At 39.1% G+C, this 22,918-nt stretch overlaps 2 protein-coding genes and 1 pseudogene across 5 annotated transcripts in view; 1 reads left to right on the top strand and 2 right to left on the bottom strand.

The window, feature by feature from the left end:
- The window catches only part of WDR76 (WD repeat domain 76), a 114,042-nt gene extending 105,870 nt beyond the window's left edge, over nt 1-8,172 (top strand). Inside the window, exon 15 of the transcript XR_005658530.1 lies at nt 7,085-8,172. The gene's annotated coding sequence lies outside the window, so the exon portion shown is untranslated. The remainder of the gene's footprint in view (nt 1-7,084) is intronic.
- FRMD5 (FERM domain containing 5) overlaps nt 1-22,918 on the bottom strand; it is a 250,884-nt gene that overhangs the window by 52,566 nt on the left and 175,400 nt on the right. The gene's annotated exons all lie outside the window — the stretch shown is intronic.
- On the bottom strand, nt 14,217-14,335 carry LOC120623196 (uncharacterized; annotated as a pseudogene).

Here is a 22,918-nt window from a genome sequence, read left to right as displayed (position 1 = left end):
GAGATCAACACCCATGGGAAGGAGTGGAAGAAAGCTGGAATGGGCAGAGGGAGAAGTTGAACTGTGATGCAGGCCTAACATCAACCCGGCTGAACCATGGGGAGTTTTGTAGCTAGAATGGTCCTTCTGAGTTGTTTCAAGCTGAGCTAGGACTTTTATACCCTTGCCTCAAGCAGTCACTGGATATGGACCACTGCTGATGGCACTCCTTGGAGGATTGGGTAGGACATTAGATACCATTGCATCACTCTCAACACAAACTCAAAATCATAACTACCATTCCTTAAAAGCCTGCCATGTGCAAAGGATTCTACAACCATACAAGCATTATCTCTAATGCTAACAAGTCCATAAAAATGTTTCTATTAACCCCATTTTACAAAAGAGGAAACTAAGGCTTATTGGAGTTAAATGACATGTCTAAGACCATATAACTAGTGTGTGGGACTCAAACCCAGGATTGCCTTGCCCCAAAGTTCACACTCTTTCCATTATGCTAAACTAAAATCTTTTGATTTTTCTCATATGGCCCCTACAGAGCCCCTACAGCTCCATCCTTCTATGCAGTCTTGAGTTGGACTTACAATCCTCTGACTATATAGCTAAATGTGTAGCTAAGCCTATTGCTTGAATTCCTTTCTGAATTCTTTGGATCTCTTCAACCTGGGCACTATTGGCCTGCTTCAAACAGAAAACCACTCCTGTTGGAAAAAAGTCCAGATGCTGGGCTTCTCCAGAAGGTACATAAAGGGGGACATCCTTAAAACCTAACAGGAAACCAGTAACTTAGTTAATAATATTTGAAGATGATGAATAAGAAATGAGCAGTATTTAAGGCCAGATTTCTTCTCACTTTTTTCTTTTAGACCTTTGGGCATCAGACATTTCCAAATTTCTATATCCTGGAGATTGGAGATCAGTTGATAACCAATCCCAACTTCCCCACCTTGGAGAGCTGAGGCAGGAGCTGGGTGTAACACGAGAGGTCGTATGCACTCTTTCTGTACCCCCAAAGGCTGTTATCAATCTTGTTTTTCCTTTGTACACTCCAGATAGATACTCCCCTAATCTTCAACATGGCTTGTGTAGGCCAGAGGAAGTCATTGACTCATGAAAAGAAAAGTTGCTGCCTCAGCAAAATGATACATCATTGACAAGTTTATTTGTCCCTTTGGGTCTATCTCTTCAGGTAGAGTGTCTTGTATGTTGTTCTCTGGAGTGCTCTTTTCAATTCATCAAAGCTGCTTACTTAGAAAAGCATGTGACATCAGACAGTATAAGCGGCACAGTCGACAGAACAGGCCTGGAGCAGGCTTCTCAGTGTATTCAAGTCCTCCCTGGACTTCAAGAAAGAATTCTTTATGCCTACTCTACTGGCCTAGGGTGACAACTAGAGATGAAAAGTGATGAGATGATTCTCTCAGTTTTCCATTAACTAGAAGTGAACCTTACTTTTGGGTAGAGAAGAATCTCTAACAAATCACAGTGGGATGACATATATCACAACAGAGGTATGTACAATGTACAGGGATAGTCTGGTGGAATGAGACTACGAGAAGGAGCTCACAAAGGAAGCGATTGACAGATTGAGTCCTGAAGGATGCATAGAAGCTTGACAGCCTAAGGAGTGGGCGAACAGCAGAGGCAATGACATGTGCAGAGCAGGGCACGTTCTAGGAATTTCAACTAACTGCCTGGTACAAGGAGTCTGCTGTAGGAGATCAACATGGAGAGGCAGACAAGGGCCAGATGGTGTGAATGGCCGCGTACGGCATGCTAAAGACTTTATTCTGTAGGTGATGGCAAGGGACGAAAAGATTTTAAGTGGGAATAAGACGTGAATAGATTTCGTGTTGGTGGAGGAGGAATGGAAGATGGTAAGGGAGGCCAGTTGGAAAATCATTGTAACAATCCAAGTGAGCTCTTATGGGCACTCAAACTAAGATAATGGCAATGAGGATAAAATGTTATGAATTAAAGAAATATTTAGGTGGCAGAATAAACAGTGTTTAAATGACCAATTTGAAGTAGGATAAATAAGAAGTAGGAATGGAGGACAATTTCCACAATTTCAATTCAGTAAGAAGGCTGGGAGAATAGATTGAAAGCTATCTTTAAATTGAGAGTTACCACGATGACTTTGGTGAATGGGTCATTAATTCTTTTAAGGCTCTGACTATTTAATTAAGGAAATAATTAAGATTTCTTAGATCAGTCATTACACTGATTTATTTTTAGAGCATACTGTTTTGGCAAATCTTATCTTTTAAAAAACTGTTTGCTAGAATACATTTCTTTCTTGTTGGTACTATGGCTGAATTCAGTTATCAAAGCACAGAAATCATGCTTGTATAACTAGAGACATGTACAGTTCTTTAAAGCAAATTTCAGAAGCTCTCCTCAGAGCTCCCATAGCATTCTAGGCATATCCTCCCTCTCGATTTGTTGGAATTATCTACTGGTTTGTCAGTGGAGACAAGGTAGGTGGGACAGGGACCTTGTCTTATTTCTTTTTCTATGCCAAATCCTTGAAACATAGTGGGTATTCAAGAAATGAATCTTGACTGAATAAAAGCTGTAAAAATAAAAGCAGTAAAGTATACCTCACAAATCCCATTCCAAGTGCCCTTTTCCCAGACTGGAAGGCAGAAATGGAAACAATTATGCCCCCCAAAACTATAGAGATGCTCCTGTGGACCTGGCAGCTGGGGCTCAGCACTAACTTTGAGTTGTATGTATATTAGTGATCACTTTTATAGAGAGGAGAGTCAATTCCAGGCACAGGAAATACATGTAAAGATTTAGCCCAACAGCAAGAACTATGTGGGCAATTATTTTTTTCAACCCTAAGATACTGACTCAAAAAATATATTGAGAGAATTGCTGGTGCTCATGTTTATTGTCAAATTAGCCATGACAGCCGCAAATGTTTTCACTTTAAGTTAATCTCAAAAGCTTCATTTGCATTTTTTCTAACCCAAGAATATTGTTAGAAAAAGCCTGGATTGCTGGTATAGTGATGGAAGAAGAGGGTGTTTTATCTTTGGTCCTTCTGAGTTGAATTAAATATTTTACATTAATCATCTCTGTCATTAGGGGATTTGTCCGCATGCTTTTTACAAATTACAGTTGCTAGGAATTTATAACTTAAGAATTTATGAAGGTCAAGAATATAGAATTCCAACTAATATCTGAAATGACAGCCTCAAAGACAAGACTCGCTCAGATCTGCCCCCTCCTCTTCTAGAGAAATCTAGTATAATGGCTACTGCTGTGATGTAGACATTTCCAAATGCAGCAACACTGAAACTCATTACCAGCTTTAACAACTTACTTTTCAGAGTCTATGGGGCTTTGAAAACCTAAATTTAGGTATGCTTAATGGAATGGCTCTGCTTTAGAAAACAGATTTTGTCAAGGGCTTTGCAACCCCTGTTCTCCCCGAAATTTATTTAACCTTACTCATTTGGAACAATGGGAGGGGGTAAGGGACGGGAGGGGGCTAGGATTACTTAGTGATGTCTTAATTTTAAAAATTTATAATGAAATAAAATTTGTGTTGCTTTCAATGGCAATAAATACGAAAGTCAAAATATAAATGAGTCATGAGTAATTAGGTATTCATAATCATAATACATAATACACTTTCATGAATAATTGTGTTCCATAAGATAGAAAATACTTTACTATTTAAGGATTAATTAGACCTAGAACTTGAAGTTCTGGATATTTCACGATACTTTTTATTTACCTCTGTACTGGGTCAAATAGTGTCCCCCTAAAATTCACGTCCACCTGGAAGATCAAAACATGACCTTTTTGGAAACCAGGTGTTTGCAGATGTAATTAGTTAAGATGATGTCATCCTGGATTATGGTGGGCCCTAATTCCAGTTGATACTGACCATATAAGAAGGCCGAGTGGAGAAAGACACACACCAAAAAAGAAGAGCCATATGAAGATGGAGGCAGGGACTGGAGTGACACAGTCACAAGTCGAGGAATGCTGAGGGTTGCTAGTAACCATTGGAAACTGGGACGAGGCAAGGAAGGGTTCTTTAGAGCCTTCAGAGGGAGCGTGGCCTGCTGAAACTTTGATTTCAAACTTCCAGAGCTTGAGAAAATAAATTTGTTGTTTCAAACCACTCAGTTGATGATAATTTGTTGTAGCGCTCCTAGGAAATGACTGTAACTCTCTTTGAGAGCAAAAGTCCCTCTACGTATATGGCCATCCTTTTGACATCGAATGTAGTCTGTTATTTAATGTTTTCCTATACAGCATGTCATCAGATAATGTCATTTCATTATAATGTCGATGAGAAAAAAAAAAATGATTCCTAGCCAGGACCTCTGTCTGTGTGGAGTTTGCAGGTACTCCCCACATCTACGTGGGTTTCTCTGGGTACTCTGGCTTCCTCCCACATTCTAAGATGTGTACGTGAGGTTAACTGGCATGTCTAAATTGCCCCAGTCTAAGTGAGTGTAAGTGAGTGTGAGGGCGCCTCGCAATGGAAGAGTGTCCTGTCCAGGTTTGGTTCCTGCCTTGCACCCTGAGCTGCTGGCATAGGTCACCTGTGACCCTGAATCAAGAATTTATGTTCATCATTTTGAAAAGGAGACGTTACTTGGAAAAGATTTAAACATTGTTCAAAAGTCTTGCTTCTTTCAAGCTTACCGGAGCTCTATGGAGTCTGTCCCAAGCATGCATAGTTAAAGGTCAACCGGAGACCTGGACAGAATTTATTCATAGAATTTGAGGCTCCCTTGTCTGCCTCTGTCCTTTTTGAGATTTCCTCCCTCACTTCCCAGCTGCTGTGATTGTCTCAAACTCTGACCTCTGTGGGTTTGATAGAAACTGTGGGCTTCTATGAGTTTTAACTGCCTTATCTGACACCACATGGGATGTACCCTCAAGCTAAAAGCCATAAGAGAATGGGAAGCTCACCCATTACTATTTCCTTCTCACAAGAGTAGGCCTTCCTTCAGTTTCTACCTGCTTCTGAATCATGCTCCAGTGGTGTGAGATGGGTGTTTTTTATATTTTGTCAAGCATTTAGAGTTGTTAATGCTGTGAAGAGTTGGTTCAATAGGAAGTACCTGGCCATTACAGGAAGCAGAAACCTCCTTCACTAAAAATTTTGATGCCAGATTTTAAATAAAAAGTTTTCCTGAACTCAAAGAACTAGATAAGAAATTAAAGAAAAGCCAGATTCATAGTTAGTTGTAAGCAAAGGGGAACTACTTTAAATTACCACTCAGGAAGTCTCAATTTAGTTTTTTAAAAATATGAACCTGTGCTTACTTGTTACTTTTGCACTTTAGTATGAATGAAGAGGGTACTGGAACCTGAGCCCTTTCATGCTGCCATACTCCCATTCTGTGCCCACTGTGAGGACAATTGACACAAGAAATCACCGTCAACTGCATACACTCACATCCACAGGCATGCAATTGCAAACATACCAAAGGGTAACACGACCTTTGTGAAATTTCTCAGGGATATGGAGGAGGGTATACACAGCATGGCAGAGCACAACTTTCCCCAAAATTATTTTTGAAATACCTTCCCTAAAGTTTCACTTCCTCTGGCAGCTACCCAGATCTCTCCTCCTCTCTCAGGTCTCCCTCTTCCAGCTCCCTGTTCTCGTCCTGTCTATTTCTCTCTCGTGCTCTCTTTATATGTATGTGTATGTGTGTATTACAGGCAAAGCTCTTGAATGCTTCAAATTTGCAACTCTATCCGGTTCTCCACTCATTACAACAAAGACAGAATAGTTGAGATATTCAACTGCAGGATTCTTTACCTCATAGTGTGGTGGAGTATTTATGTGTGTGTGTGAGTGTGCAGCATGATTATAAATACTTATAATTTAATAGTTTCCCTTATCATAGTTACATATTCAGATATATGTGAAAATAACAGGAAGGAAAGGGATGTGTCTCAGGACAGCAGAGTCGGAGCTAACTACGCGTCAGGCACTTTATTTACATGCATTATTTCTAATCCTCTCTGTTTTTCAGATGATGAACTTCAGGCTCAGAGCCACTGTTAATTATCTTTCCACCCCAGCACACAGGCTCTGGGATATCTCTAACATATTAATGTAAAATGCAACAGAAAGCATGAAAGACATGTCTGAGAGTCTTGCGGGGAGAGGAGGGGAATAGAGGGCGGGTTGCCTTATGGTCAGGAGGGAAGATCCGAGGACAGGGGTGGTTGAGGAGAAAAGTTTAAAGCAAGAGTCCTGCCAGATGGGGCAGGTGGGCTCCAGGACAAAGGGGGTCTCAGACTCAGCTTGTTCTCTTCTTTGCCCTTGCTCCTCACATAGCGGTCACATGGCCTCTCTGTTCCTCAAACACTCCCAGCTCATTTTGAAAGATAGATAATGACGACTTCGTTAATTTATTTCCTAAAGCTAATCAAAGTATATATTTTGGAAGCCTTATAGGCAATTTCAGTCTTTAAATCACTGGATGACACTATTTCAAACAATAAACTACTTCTCTTGATTCACTTATAAGCTAAACAGCTTTTAAATTTCCAAACACCTTGTCAATTTGGCGTTAACTGATCCAAAAGAAAAAAATGCAAACCTTTCCCATATCTGTAGAAGTGACTGTTTTTAAAGTTATCATTTTAGTAGAATTTAATGAATACTGGTACTTAAATTACTTCTGTTTCATTGTACAATAGCCTTTAAAATCTAAATTTCCTGGCACAAATGTCTTGAATGATTCATTTTTAGCAAACATTACACAGGGATGGCTGCTGGATATTTTACCTTAGATCTAATGGTATGTGTGAGGAATATTAGCCAGGAAATATATTATTGATAGATTACAAAAAAAAAGCCATGCTTGGCTACAAAAATTTCTGTTTGTACTGTGTTCCGAATTCCATACATTTAGAAGCTATCATCTCAATATCATGCCGATAACTTTGAGTTAGGCAAAAATTGACAGTTAAAACTGTCTTCCTATAGAGCTTAGGTATTGTCTTATAGGAAGCTTTACAAGAGAAAATCCATTTGAAACTTAAAATTTTGATTTTATAAATGGTGATTTTTATGATCCCTGTTCTTAAGGTGGTTCCAAGGAATAGCAAGGCATGAAAAACAAAAAGAAGCATGAACGATGAATGAAGATGGAGAAGGAGGTAAGGGAACAAGAAAGTCGAATCACTGACAGAGCGACTCAGAAAGGCAGCGAGAGAACTGAGGAGAAACATCACGACCGGGGGAAAGCACAGCTGCACATCATGTCTGACAGAGAGCACAGAGCGTTGGAAAAGTTTTAAGTTTTGATCATTTCAATTTTCCTTGTTACTGAGGCAGAGGCAGCTAGAATACATGAAAAGTAAGAGATAACTCAAACTCTACCACATTTTAAACACCCCTAGTACTAAAAATCTTTTACCCCAGCTGGTAGCAAAAGCTAAGAAGTGGCCAAGCTGACGGTTTTTAAATAGCTATCCTTGGGCTTAATTCTCCCATGGGTGGAGACGCCAGATATGAGCGGTGGGGAAGAAAGAAGAAAGCAAGCTAATACTGAGGGCTAACAAGGCATCAGGCACTGTGTTAAGCATTTCACATGTATTCTTTAATTTTCACAGCAACTTATAAAATAGGTACTATGATAATAGTTTTCTCATCCGTTAACTGAGTTTTCCCATCTGTTACATGAGTTTATTATAGTCATTTAACACAGAGAAGGTAGGCAACTTGCTTATTATCACACAGTTAACTGACTGAGCTGGGAACCGGACTCAGGCAGTTTAACTATAGACTCTGAATACATAATCGCTGTGCCATATGGCATTTTCTAAAAGAACCAAATACAACCAAGTTGACAGGATAAAAGGAGTTGAAAGTGTGTTGGCCTCTAATACCTGGCTGCTGCCTGCAAATTTGTGGTAGAAGTCCTGAGTCCTCTTCGGTGTTCATCTCTGACACCCATCATTATTTTTAGGTAAGGGGATAAAGATCTACTTGAAGCTATCCTTTCTTCTAAATTCAAATACAAATAAGTTAAAGAATGAAAAATGTTTGAATTTTTGACACATTCACTTCATTATATTAAAATTTCTACTGTATGTCAATTCGTTCCCGAGGGAAACATTTCAGCAATTTGGTGATTAAATCATGTAGCAGTGATGAACCTAACTTCTAAAGCAGTTTCCATGAAGAGGGTGTAATTTTTTTCAAAGTATGTATAAATACACACACACATACACACCAATACTCTCTATATACAAAAAAGATATCTTCAAGACAAGTTCCCATTTTTTTCGGGCTCTATTTATATGCAACCAGTTCTAAGAATTCTCAGAAAAGGCCTGACACTGTCCCCTCACTAACATCCCTCAGAGCAAGAGTCCTCATACATTTTTCAGGCACGACCCACTTTATGGGTTCAGACTCTGTAATGAGTCACATGCATATCTTCTAAGGACCTTCAAGGGTTGCAAATGGGATGAAACGAAAATAACCAAAAGTCTGAGGGTCAGCTCTCTTAATCTCTCTTTCTTATTTGTCATCTGTCCATAGATCATTGGGTTCAAATGACATTTTTTTTGTGTGTGTGTGAATAAAAATCTAAAATTTGGCTACCTCTTCTTGGGACACTTCATTTTCAAGCCATAAAGGCTAAAAGCAGCGGCAAGTAGGGTATAGGGCTCCACTGGTCAGTAGGCAAAACCATAGAGAAAGAACTCAATGAGGTTCACAGATGGGGCACCACAGGCACCCGAGCTTACCACTTCAGTGCCTGTGTGGATGACTCAGAAAGGAATGCCTTGCTAATCTCCCCATAAGGCTCCTGACAACGCCTGCAGTAACTGCAAGCTCCGTACTCTCTGCCTTCTGCTCAGCCCGTCCACTGCAATCTACTCACTGTCCACATGAGTCCCTCTCCAGAATGGACTTTCCATCCCTCTTCTAAATAAGTCTTATGGCTCTCCTAACTTTTCACCCAGTGCAATAACTATTCATAAACATATTCTATTTCCTACTAGACTGTAAGCTCCCTTCAGGTAGGGCCCACAAACAATTCCCCGTTCTGGAACTCATGGAGCTTTGCTGATATATGCTCAACACATACTGAGTACATACTGAATACTGAGACTGGAACCAATTTCTAAAACCTGAGAAGTCATAGGCTGCTCAGAGGAAACCACAGGTTTAGATGGGTACCATATGAGCTTCGTAATGTTCACTCCTTGTACAAGGCTAGAGTTGTTGGATTATTTCACACATGCCAGTGATGTTTTCTGTAAGTCTGCTTTGTGTACTCACCAGTGTCCCAAAGGTGAAGCAGTCCGATTAGGCAATGACTGTTTAAACACACATTAATCATGCATTAGGAGTCCTAAATTGAATAGCACAATACACAGGGAAATACTTTGGACACAAGGCATCCATTACAGACATAAGCGATCTCTCATATCCTGACATGTACATATTTGGAGAGTAAGTGCACTCTAGAGAACTCTGCTTACTTGGAAAAAAAGGAGACTCTATGGCTTGCGGGGGTGGGGACATTTGTCAGGCAGCCAGGGGTTCTGGAACTTGTCTTGGTCATCATGATGGATGTGCTGCTCAACACAAGTATGCCTCAGTTTCTCTAACTGCTTCCTTCTTCCTCTTGGTAGGCAGGAAGGCTAGGAGGTTCTTATACTGCAGGTTCTGATTACACCACTCAGGGGGTCTCAGCTCTCCCAGATGAGGGCCCAGCAGTTGGTGCAGCCTCTAAAGGAGCCCATTCAGATCTCTGGTCTAGATGCCTGTATGCTAAACATGCTTCTGCAGAATGAGGGTGCTGGAGCGGGGAAAGCGGAGGAAAAATGTGACTAGTGAGGGACATGTGCTTCCTTTGTTGAAATCCTAAACCCACTCCTGTTCTCAAGAACAAAGGAAGCAGGTCCTAGTCTGGGGAGGAAATTGGCTCCACCCTTTAAAACATGCATTCACACAGATGAACACCCATGCTTGAGCTATGCTAGGATGAAAGCTGAGGACAGGCCCCAGGAGATGACAAGTCTGTGCCCGCCTCTCAGCTGTCTCAGGCATGATTGGACACACACACACACACACTCTCTCTCCTCTGGGCAGGGTCACATCAAGAGAGGCATTAGCTGAGCCTCTTAACCTCAGTTTCATCCACAGCTCCTAAATGATGCAGGCAGAGGACAAACACTCTCATTTGATAGATCTGAGTCCCCAGAGTGAGCTCAGCTTGGGACTTGGCGTCCTGAGATGATAAAGGATCTTGAACAACAAGGCACAGCTGGGACACCCTTACCAGCAACAGCAATCTTAAGATTCTCGAATGGTTTTCTCCAGCTGACTTGCTCAGCTGTTTTAATAACCAGAGACAGAAATTAGGTATTTAACAGAATGAATGCTCTCCTTGGCCATCTTTTTGGCACTTTGATTATGGGCAAAGTGACACTGACTTTCAACAACGGGATATATAATCTTCACTATAACGTCCTTCATATAAACAGAGGTTGATTAATCTTGGTATCTTCCTTGTAAACAAGGTATGAGACCAGATAAAATTCAGGTGGGGTGGTCTGGAAATCTACAGAGGAAAATGCCTTCGAAAATGTTAATATTATGATTACATGTATAAGAATGCATAAGAAAAAAGACTAGAAGGAAATAAGACCAAATAATATTAGTGTATTAAGGTGCAGAGGTTAAGAGGGCTTTTCTCTAGTTTCTAAATGTTTGTGATGTGATTTTTTTTTTGTAATAAAAATATTTATAAATAAAATAATTCCTGGTGCTCTTAGACTTCGAGTATTAAACAGTTTGTGCTCCAAATAATTAAGCATAGATTATTGAATTCTTCACACATCAGATGCCATAATGTGTGGAAAAGTACCTTAGACACACTAAGGTAGTATACATATATTAGATATAATTGTTTCTCAATGCTTTTGAGAATTAGGCTGCCATATCAACAAGCTATTTAGAATGGCTCTTGTTTGTTGTGGTGAATGATATTCAGTATGGCTGAAGAGATGATTTACATGCCATCAACCAAAAACATCCTTATACTAAAAAAGGGCTTGCTCACTATCTCTTTGAAAATAAAAGAACAATAACCCATGATAAATTCTATTTTAGAAAGGCCTCTCTCCCATATTGGGTGGAAGGCTGAACTACTAATGGGAATATTCTTCTAGTGTGCATGCATGCGTGTTTCAGAGCTGCCATGTGTTCAAACTGCCATAGAGTGTCCCATCCAACCTGGCCAAGTGGCTCTCCCAGGAGGAGTAAGATCAAACAACAGTCTGCTCAGCATAGCAAGCAGCTTTCTCATGAGGTGGGAAAATCTGGAGCTGTCCCATACCGACTTTTTATCATGCCTCACATAAGCAAATGCTGCACTAAATATATATTCCAAATGCATTTTATCAGGAAGCCAGAGCAACACCAGCATTTATGCTCAGGCTAATGCTCTATTATATGGATTATAGTCAATGGAATAAAATGAATATTCTCTACCACAACTGAATAGTTCTTTATACAGTTTTTAATGAGATTCCGCCCAGTGCCATAGCAGTACTTATGTAATTACTCTATATAACTCTGCCAGCAAGGAGGGAATGAAATCTCCTTATCAGGGTATTGCAAACCAATAACACCTCAGCAGACTGTCTCTCTCAGTGCACTGTTGCATTTTGGAGAGTCTGGGAGCGCGGCCATAATGCAGAGGGAACGCTTGGGTGACTGAGGCTTCAGCACTGCAGAATAGCTTTCAGGGATGAGGGCTGCACTTTTCTAAAATTTCTCAAGAAAACGTTCTGTGAAAAAGGGAGCCTGCATTTTCTAAGCTGGGTCCTCTTTTGTCAAGATGGTCAAAGGGACATGTGTGGCCAGTGTGCCACCTTGCCCAGAGGCTACTGAAATCAGCTTTGTTGGAACTCTGGGACAATCCATCAGGGAAGGGGAATGAGCAGAAGAGGGGGAATGAAGTTGAAAAATAGTTTGTTTGCTTCCTTGAGGAAAACTGTAGGTCAGCAGAAAGCCGAATAAAAAGTGCTGCTGACAAAGTGGTTGAATCTAGTCTTGGGAAATTATCTAAATTAGGAAATGGGCCTCTGACCCCTATAGCAAGGGAACTTTTTAAGGGCTGGACCTTGAAAAGTTCCACTGAGGCTATGTCCTCTGGGCCTAAGCATGACTTTCTTCTCTACCTGCAGTTCTGCTTCAGACTGTGAGAGGTGGAAGCCCAGAGCAGACACCAGGGCCAGTATGAAATCCAAGACCACAGCCCAGGGACTTGCCCACCAGGCCTGCCCAGTGAAGGAATTCAATCAAGAGATAAAGGAATTCAATTCAAGCCCAGTCTTGATATCTGCTAACGAGTTCTCAGAGTATTCCCAGGGAAGCAAAAGTCCATAGAACCTGCCAAAGTATGGAGTGGGGGAGAGGGCCGCTGCCTCACAAAGTCCTTGCTTCTGCTTTCTGGGCTTCCCTCCCGTAATGTGCCTGCCCTCAAGCAAGGCCCAGTCCTTGGTGGCAGAGGTGGGCAGGGTGAGGAGGCAGAATTGGGAAGCAAGTGTCGCTCCTGCTCCACAACCAAAGACCGACAATGACAGGCTTGGTCAGACAGCAATAGGAAACACAAATGGAGAACCCTATTCTCGTGATTCGCACTGTAGATTACTTTGTTCTATACAGTCCACCTCACTACTGAACATCAGATACCATGTTGCTCACCAAGCCGTGTAGAGCCTTCTTTGCTCTTTATATACCTGCCCTTCACACTCACTTCTCTCACATTTTATCTCCAGCTTCCCCTGAGGGTAACAACAATATCTCACACATTACTACAATTTACACTCCTTGTGTTAACAGAAAGACTGCTTAGCAAGTTTCCACATTGTAGCTTTCATTTGTTACTTCCATGGGTGATATTATTTGCACTTAGGTATATTAATAGTAAAACTCTAGTAATAATAATACTCAGCACATTTTTAACCCTTCAAAAGGCATTCTCAGCTATTGTGTGATTTTACAGTTTCACAAAAAATTTGCAAAGATCCGGCAGGATAGGCTTTTTTCCTAATTTATAAATGAAGAAAAGCTAACCTCAGATGTTAAGTGACTTGCAAAAGTTTATGGCACAGGTGAAACCAATTCTCAAGTTTTTTTGATCCTTACTCAAGGACTTATTCCATGAAAAAGTTCCATGCTACCTGGGTGGAATGATCATCACGGAAGAAATTTGGCAGAGCTGGCCAAGCTGCACGTGATGGGAAGAAAGCTACTCAGCCAAGCCTTGTCAGTGCCCAGATTCAATTAAACATCATCAGGAAAAGGGCTATTCAGTTTGTGCACTTCTCATCTTCCTGCTCTCAGGCTGTCACTGGGGACTGGCACAGAACCCGCACTGACTGTGATCCAGGGCATTCTTCTGGGCCAGAGACGCCCCTGTCTGTATGATTACCCAGGAGATGGAGGCCTCCTGGAGGCTGAAGCCCAAAGCAGATGGGCAAGCTCATCAGTGCACTCGGCACTGTCCCTGGCCCACGAGGATCTGTGAGAGACAATGATTCAAAGGTTATGTTTACAGACCACACGTTATTCGGTTGGCTGTATGTGTTTCCCTACCCCAAAATACAGGGGTTGAGTGAGGACAAATGAGAATTTGGGGTCAAAGTAACATGAGTAATATTAAAAGGTAGGCTTAAGTATGACTCAGCAAAGATAAACAGGGCTTTTACTCACCCCAACGTCATCCCAAAACGTGTAGGTGATAATCTGTGTGGGGAAGAAGAATTGACTCATTCTGGTGTGTCCTACCTGAACAACAACTATGACATTTTCCTTAGCAGTTCTGTAGCATCTCTTTGTATGGAGCTTGGCACTTACCACATCCACCTTCTCTTGACTGGATGAAACAGCCTTGTCTAATAGGGGATGAAAGTCCATGCCCTTGAATAAGACTGCTCCCAGCACCCTGCAAGGCCTAAAATGAAATTTATCTTTCTTCATGAAATCTTTTCTGATTCCTCCCAATTATCTATATCTCCTTTCTTTAAGGGTTCAAAAATATTTGTCTCTAAATTCATGTGTTTTTTTTTTTGTTTTTTTGTTTTTTGTTTTTGTTTGTTTTTAGGTGAGGCGACCCTTGGTTGACCTCACAGATTGCAAGGACCTTGTCAGCTTATAATCCCTTTTTTTTTTTTTTTTAAATATTTTATACCTACAGCACCTGGTCTTCCTAGGTGGTCTCCCATCCAAGTACTAACCAGGCCCGACCCTGCTTAGCTTTTGAGATCAGACAGGATCGGGCTTGTTGAGGATGGCATGGCCATAGACAACTCATGTTTTTGGTTTTTTTTTAACAGACATTTGTGCAGTAGGCTCATTACTCCACAAGGAATAATTATTAGATTATATTCCTTCAGGGTAGGAATTGTGTCCCACTCATTGTTTAATCATCCCAAGGCCTGGCAATAATGCCTTGGCCGTGGTGAGTGCTCCATGAATACTGTTTACCAGACATGAATTATTTTCTCCCTACATCTCTGCTGGAACCTCTCACAGTACCTCTCGGGCATCCTCTCAACTCATCCTGGGCATAGTGAGTGCCCCTTTCCCCCGCTCCATGGAAGTAATTAAGCAGAGGAGCAGGCTTCATCTCTTAAGGGTGTGGTATAAGCAAAGTTGGACAAATCTAATTTGGAGTTTGGATTAGGTGACTGCTAAGGTTCCTTCTAGTTTTTAAACTATAATTCTAAAATTTTGACGAAATGAAAATAACAGGATAGTGAATTGGGAGAGGGAATAATAAACACGGAATTAATGAAAAAAACAAAAAGTTGGGTATGTTCCAGGCCAGGGAAAACACCAAATATTCAGGGAAGGTGTTTTGCGGATCATATAATTTAAGTTGCTCTGTGAATAATGAGAAGAATACTTATCAGAGAAAGTGAGGTGTTTCTAATACAACTGGGTCTGGTATAGGAAATATCTTGAAGTGAGATCAAATGAATATAGAGTAAATCTGATGAGAGTACAATAAAAGCAATGAGGTAGTCTGAAACAGTGATAATCTGAAAAGATAGTGAACTCAAAGATACCGTGTGTGTGTGTCTTTGTATGTCTAGGTAGGTGTGCTGTATTAAGTATAGACTTCATAATCAGATTAGTATGGAATCCTGGCTGCTATGCTTACTAGCTGTGTGACACTGGATAAATTATTTAACTTCTCTAAGTTTTAGTTTATTTATGTTTATCATGAAGATATATATATATATATGAGATTAAATGAGATAAATGATATAAAATGATTAGCCCTCATTCATTTAACAGATATTTTTTGAGTATCTTGTATGTGCTAGGTAGTATGCTAAGCATTTTACATGATAATAATCAGAAAATGGAAGCTATAATTATTATTAGCCAAAAGGACTAATAATAATTAGTCTCCCCTTCCTGCACCCCCCACTGCAAATTATGTCCCTTTCAATTCTGGAACTTAGAAGAAAAAATAGCATTTTATTGTATATGCGAGTTCATTTATTTGTTTTTGGTATATTTTGCTTAAAAAAATAAGACAAATCAAAAATTTGTCCTCAGCTGTAGGGACACTATAAATGTAAACTATGTAACAAGAATTTTCTTAAAGTCTTTTTAACAGAGATGTAATCAAAGAGCCAAACACAGATCCTTTCCTCCTCTTGGAAAGCCATTTCCTGACATGCTACCCAAAGAGACATTTTGAAAGGGACATGCATGGTTATGTGTCCCCTCTCCAGGGACAGTCTTCTCCCTTGGATGTGAAACAGGGTTTGGCAGCTGCTCAGTATCATTAGACCAAGGGCAAGTCAATTGCTCTCTCAGGCTTAAAATAAAGTTATCATCTCAAAACAAAAATATTAAGCATTTGACCAGGAAAAGTAAGCCAATGGATATCCAATTATCATGAGAGATCTCTTGCTGATCTTATGAGGTTTCTGAAAGTCTAATTTGTATTTATGTATTTGTATGTATGTCTGTGTATACATACCTATGTATGGTATTATGGAGAAATTGCTGAAAGGCAATTTTTTGCTTTGCAAAAAGTGCTGTTTTGTGTGTACATCAGCAAACCATAAAAACTTGAGTGGCGTTTATTTTTGCTAAGCGTACAACTTCTTAATACAATTCACGAGCAATCAATCTCTGGGGTAAATATATTAGTTTCTGACAAAGGAGCAAGCTATTCTTATGTATGTTGTAATGTTTTCCAATGGACCATCTACTCTTAACTAAGAATAAGGTAGCAACTTCAGAGACCGTTTTCTTGAGGTCTTGGCTATATAAAAAAATCAAAGTGTTTTCAGAATTTCAGGTGGATATTTTGGGACCCATATGGGGTTCAGGTATTTTGGTGGAAGTCATCCACAGATAAGGCAAAGACATAAGGATTATGTAACTGTTACATGCAAAGATGCTAGAAAATCACTCACAACTGCACTTATTCAAGCCTTGAATAAGAAAGAAGGGTGCACATTCACTATTTCACCTAATAATTTGAATATGATTCCATCACACTTAACAGATCCATTTCCAAAATAATGCTTGGTTTTCTTTAATCTTGTTTATCCTTATTGACGCAATAATCTCGAAGCAGGATAAGGTACTTCCTCTCATAAATTTATGTTACTTCAAATGTCAAGTAACTCAAGGACTTTAGTTTTGGAATTCACGTTTCTATTGTTAATGTTTTAATCCTGACACAATTTTTTCCCCATAAATCTCTTCAAGTATTGAAGGTACTAAATGAGCTCTCATACAAACAGCTCATCAAAAGAGAAATCAGAATTTTCTTCCTCATTTAGTTCTTTTAAATTCAGCTGTTTTGTGGGAAGATGTAAAAAAATAAAATCAAACCAATTAAAATACACATGATGTGAGATGACATATTTTCTGCTCCAAAATTTTCAACATCTCAGTTACTTAGAAACATCTGCTCGACTTAAAAAAAAAAAAGATTGAATGAAGGAATCTCAAAAAGTCATTCAGTGTATGATCCTGCTCCTGGGTCATATGACAACTAAAATAGCTCCCAAATGTAATTGCCTATATTATTGTTTTATAATCTCAACTTTGCAATATTCCAAGACATCAAACAAAATGAATTTTAAACAATTTTCATTTGTTAAAGATGCTTATATAGCACTTTCCTCGCATGCGTGAGCACATGTGTATGTATATGTTTCCTTCCAAAAAGGCTGGAAATTATGAATCTAGGAATTTCAGAAGAAGTATAAACAAGGAGGATTACTAATGCCCATTAGTAGTTGGCCATTGTTTAGATAACTTTATATTTAGGTTTTTTCTCTCTCTTTTGTCTCTGCAACATTGATTATACTGTTATCTCATTTTTTCTAACTCTACCATCTGTGAAAATGGAAAATTACCATCATCTGTCCCTTTTTTATTCATTTATCTATAATATCAGGAGGCAGTTAAGTTAGCCTTTTTGAAGGGAGTAAATATCTTTCCCCATCATCGCCTTTAAAAAACTAATTCATAAGTTTTGCAAAGGCCAATAGTCACAAAAATTCTCAGAAATTTAAAAATTATTCATAATCTTTTTTGCAGATGTGAAAATGGGGTGAGGTTATGTGTTACTTATTAAAGTATTGTGATAATTTCTAACTAGGTGGCTAGGAAAATGCTGAGGAGGGTTTCATATCCAGGTTCTCTACTCCAAATCCTTGATTCTTTCCACTGTTCCTTATTGACCTCCCGGAAGGGTGTCATTTGCATTATCTGATCTAGTTTTTCTCTGCGTGCTTGTAAGCCATGCGGCCCTAATGTGAAGTAACACTCCAGTGATGTGCAGTGACAGCAGTACCACTTTATTCTGAATGTTGTGCACTTGCCAAACAGACTTTTAAAACATCCTTTTCTCATTGATTATTAATTCAACTACCAAGCTTCTTTGGTTCCCAATCATTTCTCCCATGTTGCCTTGTGCTAGCAGCAAGTAAGCCTCATTGCTTATCTACTTAGTTTACTTTCCCTCCTAAACACAGAGACAATTGACTGAGCCCTTAGTGTGGGAGAGATGCCGTGCTTATTTCCTGTCACTTAATTCTCATATAACTCCACAAGGTATGCATTATTATCTTGTTTTACAGATGAAGAAACTGAGGCTCAGAGAGGTAAAGTATATGTCACCTATTAAGCTATTTGGGATTATATCTGGTATATATCTAAGAGAATCTGACATTTTGTCTTTCGGGTTTTTCTTTGTCTTCTTTATGACTCTATGTGTGTTCCCTTTTTCTGAAGTAAATTAAAGAAACACTAAATATCATTCTAAAGAATGACTCACTTGTGCACACACCAGACTATCAGACTAACTATTCATGTAGCCAGACTCACTGGTGCTGAATAATGTTGTACTGAGGGCTTCTCATGCCTTTGAGTACCATTGATGGACCTGAGTAAAAAGGTAGAGAAAGATAATCAGGAAGGAAAGAAAAAGGAAAAGGTGAAAGAAAGAGGAGAAAAAAGGGGGAGATGTTCTTGCATGTTTCTCCTGCTATTGCTCAAGTGCCTGTTCTTTCCTGTGTAATGTTCTCTGAAACTAACACTTACCACCAGGATGACAGACCCCATAGAAATAGAAATGTTCTAGCATTGGACTTTGTGCCTCTCTGCTGGCCGTTTATGTCATTTCAACTGACACCTAGCACACCAGCAACACTGATGTCAACTCTTCTATCAACTCTCTGAACAGAATTGAAAAGAAGACGACTTCTCTCCCTTGGTACAAAGCCACCATCACAGACTTCTGTGCTTTCTTACAAATTTGAACAACCTCTAGTGACTAATTATGTAAGAAGTCTCTCTCCTTGGACCTTAAAGCTCACTGCCTCAATTCCTCTAAACAGAGCCATCTGTTAACCAAGGACTCAACATCAAAACATTCTTTGATGAGTCACAATTACTGACAAGCACAATGTGAGTACTGCCAGAATGATAAATTTAACACTACTCAAATATTCATCATGGACTAAATAAAGAGCCTTTTAGATTTTGAAAACAAAATATTTTAAGGCTTAATAAACTGGTTGGCTTTAAAAATAAACTAAATACAGTCTTGGTAGTTCCAAAGAAATTGATTGGAGTTGAGGTAGTGTTAGCAAAGCTGACATTATGTGCCTGAAAATAACCCTGATTGATTTTAATAATCGAAATGGAAAACTGCAAGTATGGTCATGAGGTGAGCACAGCAAAGTGAGAGATGAGACACAAGAGTCTTGACTTTAGCTGGGACTATTTCATGTCTCTAGACCAGATGATTACCAAAACCCCTCCCTGGGTTAATACGCCATCATTCTACAGTGTATGATTTAGATCTATAGACATAGGGCTGCTTTTTGGATCTCAAGAGGACCTCATGAAAATAACATTTTCTGTGTTGAAATTTCTGGGATCTCTGATATTTTTTCTAGACATTTTTGCTTGTTAAAAGACTTGCAAATACAGTGAGTGGACTTAGGCAATACTGCTTTTCCCTGTTAATAGATTCTAGTGGGCAAGACCCATTACTTGGTGCTATTGAAAGAGCAAGTTACTTACATTCATACTCAATAAACTTCTTCAGTAAGATGATTATTTTTTAAAAATGAGATCCATATAATGAAACCAATAGTTCTCCTACAGTCTGTTTTGCATTCAATAAAAGATAAATAAAAAAAGAGCTTAGCAATAATGAGCAGTGGGAAAAAATACAATTTAGAATTTGAGTCCCTTTTTATGATTCAAGGTTGAGTAGCAAAAGTAGACAAACTGAAGTCTAATCATGTTTGAAAAATGCCACCTATATAAAATTGCTGTTTTAAAAGCATTAAAACAATTTCTGAATGCAACTTCTGTTATAACCAGAGATTAAATGACTATTCGTTGGTTATCAATCAACTTTAAGATTAGTCGCAAGGATCCATCTCAGAAATGTCACTCCTCACAGTGGGTCAGACTCAAAATCAAAAGTTCTTATATATAATTTGATAATCTTGTAAGTGTATTTTCCCCTGTTCATTTCTTTGATAACTAATACTTTTGGGGTTATTGTTCCTGAAATATTTTTTTCTTTTCAAGTATGAAAACAAGATAGCATTAAATATTGGGGAAAAAATGCTCATAATGACAGAATCCTGACAGAACAAGGTTTTTCAATTTTGGCATATTAGATTTTGGGATCTTTCACATGCTGATGCTTTCATATGCTATAGCTTCACAGCTATAGTTCTTGTGTGTAACCAAGCAGAAGTCCAGAAGCCTGCCCTCAGTAGAGACTATTTACCTAAAGGCCAAGTCCAGATAATGATAATTCTCCTGTGACCTTGCCTTCTGCTAGTTTTATGTTTTCAAGTGTTGACAACATTGTGCTTTATGACTGGAGTCTATGTCATTGCTTTGGGTGCTCCCTAAAAGAGGCAATCTTGGATCATTAAATAAATGAAAACATGATGGTTTATAGCCCAGGGCTCAGAAGACTCGAGCTGGTATACCCAACATAACTGTAGGTAAAAGACTGCAGAAAACCAAGTACAATTAGGGTTACTAGGAAACAAAGAGCAAGCAAAGAAAGTGGGTACGACTGAGCTAAGGTTGGGTTGAGAGGGAGCCTAGTAAGGGAACTCACCTACTATAGAAAGGGATGAAGAATGGCCTGCAGACCTAGTACTTTTTAAGTTAATAATTAGGGATTCCAGCTATATTTAGCCCATAACCCTTATGGCTAAGGATGCACAAGAGCAAACTGAGAGCACGGAGGCAGGGCTTGGAGAAGTAGGCAGAGGCTTTTCTTGACTCTGTTCTATACTTAACTGCATCCTAACCCCCAAGTTAGGATGAATCTTGATCCTTTACTTTGACAACCTGTCAAAACCATATGATGGGCACTAAGATAATACCTGCCTTTTTTATTGATGACGTGCCAGGCACTAATACATCTATTGTGCCTAACTGCTAGTTTTATAAAGCAAGTATTATCACTGCATTTTCATTTTGTGACTGAGGAAGCTAAGGAATTAAGAGGTCAAGTAAATTGGCAGGATTTCACATAGCTAACGTGTCTACATTGGGATTTGAATTTAGATCCGTGTAACACTTAAGAATGAACTTTTTCCCACTATGCCACTCTGTAAGGTATGATGTAAAATTTTTAAAAAATGTAGTCATTTTTAAGATCCGAAGAAATACAAATGAGAATACTGTTAATATGCTAACAGTACCCATAAAAGACTGGCCATAAAGGACTATAAAATTCAACCTCAGTTCAGGTAATATTTTCCCACAAATGTTAATGAAAGTGCCTCCCTACGTGCAAAGCACTGGGCCTTGAGGCAGAAAGATATAAAAGTCACAATTCTTGCTTTCTAAGATTTTATAATCTAATTGGAGAAGCTGGGAAGAAAGTTAAGTAACAATAGAGATAATTAACTATTTAATACAACAATAAAAGTTATATCATGAAGGAATGTGTGATTAATTGCCAAATCAAGCATAATTAAAACAGAAAAGGGAGACATATGGTCTGGAGAGGTTTAAAAAGACTTCTTGGAGGAAGAGGAAATAAGGCTGATCCTTAGGGACTGAAAAAATCTGGGCAGACAGGGAGAAAAAGGGTGCTGCATTCCAAGAGAAATGGGGAACAAAACACCAGACTTGCCTGGAACAGAAGGTTTGAGAACATGAGTGGTTGTGAGGTAACTGGAAAGGTAGGTTAGAGACCAAATGTTGGAGACTCTGAAGGGTGGGTTAAATATATTGGAATTAATCCCGTGGGCAGTGGGGATCCAGGAGGAGTTTGGAGCAAGGGAGTCACATGATCCAAGTGGTATTCTAGTAAGATTTCTCTGGCAGTAAGTTGTAGAAAGACTGAAGAAGGGCTAGAGAAAAAGGGAATCACGGTTAGGGGTTGACTGCAGGAGCAGCTCTGATATCAGGCGGAAGCAGAGGGAAAGAAGAGGAAGATATTTCAGTTTTGTTCTGATATTACAGATTTAGGAAGATTTGGACTTGGTTCTGGTGGGAACTGGTTCAAGTGCAAATTTGGGGAAAATAAAGCGCATATGACTTTGGATAGGCAGTTCAATTAAAAATTATTTAACTTTACAGTTTTGTATAATTTTAAAGGTTATATATTATTTTCAGAAATATTCATTTACCCTCAAACTCTCTATGAGCTACATAAATTTGGCATTGCTTCCATTTTTTCGTATCTCGCAACTAAGGTTTGAAGACCTGCAGTAATTAACACAAAGCCACACTTGTCAGTACCTTTTGAGACCTGCCTATAAGGACTTCTGATTCCATATTCCATGTATTTGCTATTTACTAATCAAAAAATGGTTCTTTTTCCACTTTGGAGGTCCACCATTTTTTTTATGGAAATTTTTTTAGATTTTTTAATGGAAATTTTCAAAAATACACAAAAATAGAATAGTGTAATGAACTCCATTTACCTATTACCCAGCTTCATCAATAATAAGCTCTCAACCAATCTTGTCTCATCTGTACTCCAGCCGCCCCCAATTATTTGAAGCAAATCCTCCAAATCGTATCATGATTCAAGGCCCAGATAATATTTTTAAGAAGAACTCAAAATCAGTGTATTCCTTACAAATGGAATATTTCCTATCTTCAGCTTTAATGGAAAAATGGAGAAGGATGTATGCTGCCTTACAGAACACTCCTTTTCTTACCAAGATGTGGGAAAGTGAAGAGCAAAACAATTGACCCCTTTCTCAGAAGAATTTCCTGGGAATTTCATTTTTTTTCTACCTCCATGAAAAATGAAATATATTTCTTTTGTTCTCCTGACTCCTGCATGTTTCTTTTTTCCAAGCTGGAGTGCTGACAGTCCATTTATTGTACATGAGGTACTTGCAG

The sequence above is a fragment of the Pteropus medius genome, unplaced genomic scaffold (assembly GCF_902729225.1).
Source record: "Pteropus medius unplaced genomic scaffold, Ma_sr-lr_union100, whole genome shotgun sequence".
Taxonomy (NCBI): Eukaryota; Metazoa; Chordata; class Mammalia; order Chiroptera; family Pteropodidae; genus Pteropus; species Pteropus medius.
The sequence above is the reverse complement of the archived record's forward strand: the minus strand, read 5'-3'. Positions and strand labels throughout refer to the sequence as shown.